This window comes from Priapulus caudatus, unplaced genomic scaffold (assembly GCF_000485595.1).
Source record: "Priapulus caudatus unplaced genomic scaffold, Priapulus_caudatus-5.0.1 Scaffold3971, whole genome shotgun sequence".
Lineage (NCBI taxonomy): Eukaryota > Metazoa > Priapulida > Priapulimorpha > Priapulimorphida > Priapulidae > Priapulus > Priapulus caudatus.
The window spans coordinates 10,376-12,882 of NW_014581032.1; the positions used below are offsets into that span (position 1 = coordinate 10,376).

The 2,507-nt window shown below is 38.5% G+C and overlaps 1 long non-coding RNA gene across 2 annotated transcripts; it reads right to left on the reverse strand.

Moving 5' to 3' along the window:
* Positions 1–331: 331 nt before the first annotated feature.
* LOC106819664 lies at positions 332–1,909 on the reverse strand. Of its 2 annotated transcripts, XR_001395477.1 has the most exons (4): positions 1,880–1,909; positions 1,608–1,769; positions 1,375–1,544; positions 332–837 (listed from the first exon to the last, which is right to left on the reverse strand). It is a non-coding gene; the product is annotated as an uncharacterized LOC106819664 (long non-coding RNA). The 2 variants fall into 2 exon arrangements; XR_001395476.1 differs by having other exon boundaries at positions 1,375–1,769.
* Between the last annotated feature and the right edge of the window lie 598 nt (positions 1,910–2,507).

The window sequence follows — 2,507 nt, forward strand, 5'->3', positions numbered from 1 at the left end:
TTAGTTTTGAGGAATCTTGTCATTCTCTGGTGAATTGGCGATGAGAAAATAAACTGTTAAGTCATATAATATATGTTAACCGACATTCTCTATATTATCAACTTTTTACAACATGGACAAACATGGTTTATGTCATAAGACCGCAAACAGATATCTTATGTTATAGCTATGGGAAGTTAATCGTACTGTCCCACAGAATTTCATAGCAATTAAAATACGAAAATTCATGAGGTTCGTTTACTATATACAACCCTTCCTATGAATACAGATTCCTAGAACATCATTAATTAACCTTCTTTCACTGAACATAATCTGGAACAATTTAATACACACGACCGCGAAATACAATGTACAAAATTATTCTCTTTGATCACCATGACATAAAACCTATGGCCTACACAGCCTATATAAGTTCTCCTAACTGACCACAATAATACAATAAAAACTTGACAACAAGCGTCAAATGATCGTAAAATAAACTGCTCCAAATATCAATTACTAAACCCTGAAAAACCCCGGGTGCCGGGTTTGGATCACTCTTAGTCTGACTCCTCTTCCTTGGCTGGTTTAGCATGGTTATACCATTGCTGACCTCGCACTTATGATCATAGGAGTACGCAAGCCCCCACACGACGGCAACTTGGTGATCCAGATTTTGGGGGACATGAAAAACACACAAAACAACACGATTATGTTGATCCCTCGATGCTTGCCACTTGTCCGCTGCTTGTCCGCCACTCGGTTGCTGTGTCCTTCGTCTGTTGTTCCGTTGATTCGTCCCAGCTAGGTAATCTGTGATCGATGTTTTTCCAACTGTGCTGATGATGTCAGATGATGCTAAATGAGGATAGAAATATTCCTGTTATTATCCTTGTACTACACACTGGAGTCTTTGCACTATATGATTTCGTGCTTGCACGATGTTTGGATACTTAGGAGTTAGACCATCTGTAGCATAAATTTACTCCCAATTGAAAAAATATTGCTTGACAATGGTTGTGAAAATTTTGTATAATCGTCAACGTCAATGTTGTCCCGTCCGCTGAAGTTGTGCTCAAGGTGCGTACGTCTCTGTAACTGCTGAAGATGCATGGTTGACTGAAAAGTAATTGTATATAGTGATGAAAGTGATGAAAGTTCTGTATGATTGTCAGACATAACTCATGTGATGAAAATGTTCATGGAATCCATCTGTAGTTGGAAGAAGATCGCAGACTCCGGGTGTCGATGAAATGTATCTTCTGTGTTTGCGTCGATGTTGTCCCGTCCGTTTAAGTTGTGCTGAAGGTGCGTACGTCTCTGCAACTGTGCTGATGATGGCTGACTGAAAAGTAATTGTACATAAGTGATGAAAGTTCTGTATGATTGTCAGACATAACTCACGTGATGAAAATGTTCGTAGAATCCCTCTGTCGTTGGAAGAAGGTCGTAGACTCCATATGTGTCGATGAAATGTATGTTCTGTGTTTGCGTCGATGTTGTCCCGTCCGTTGAAGTTGTGCTGAAGGTGCGTACGTCTCTGTAACTGTGCTGATGATGGCTGACTAATAAGTAATTGTACATAATTAAGTGATGAACATTCTGTATGATTGTCAGGCATAACTCACGTGATAAAAATGTTCGTAGAATCCATCTGTCATTGGAAGAAGGTCGTATAGACTCCGGGTGTCGATGAAATGTCCTGCCCGATGTCCAGGTTCATTTGCCCAGGTTATCTGCGATGTATCTTCTGTGTTTGCGTCGATGTTGTTCTGTCAGCTGAAGTTGTGCTGAGGGTTCGTACGTCTCTGCATCTGTGCTGATGATGGCTAACTGAAAAGAAATTGTATATAGTGATGAAAGTGATGAAAGTTCTGTATGATTGTCAGACATAACTTACGTGAGGAAAATTTTCGTAGAATCCCTGTCGTTGGAAGAAGGTCGTAGACTCCAGGTGTCCATGAGACGTATTGTGTTTGCGTCGATGTTGTCCCGTCCGTTTCCACATTAAACAAGCTTACATAAGATTTTTCAAACCGTGCATAAGAAATTCAAATATGACCATTCAAATGAGGTAGCAGTAGTTATTTATTATTTGTTAATTTACTTGTTAATTGGTTAAGGTTAGGGTTAAGGTTAGGGTTATGGGTAGTGTTAGGGTTAGGTTGTAGGTTATATGTGCATATTAAATAGACCATAGTACATGCTATTCATTATTTAGAGTAACAATCATCACATTTATCTTTTTACTGGCATTGCAAATATATACACTGAGCAATTTAAGCCACTGGTATTTGTTAATTTACTTGTTAATTGGTTAAGGTTAAGGTTATGGTTAGTGTTAGGGTTAGGTTGTAGGTTATGTACAGATTAAATAGACCATAGTACATGCCATTCATTATTTAGAGTAACAATCATCACATTTATCTTTTTACTGGCATTGCAAATATATACACGGAGAAATTTAAGCCACTGGCATTGCAAATGGATAATTATTGCACGATATTTTACTGGCTCATAACTGTAAC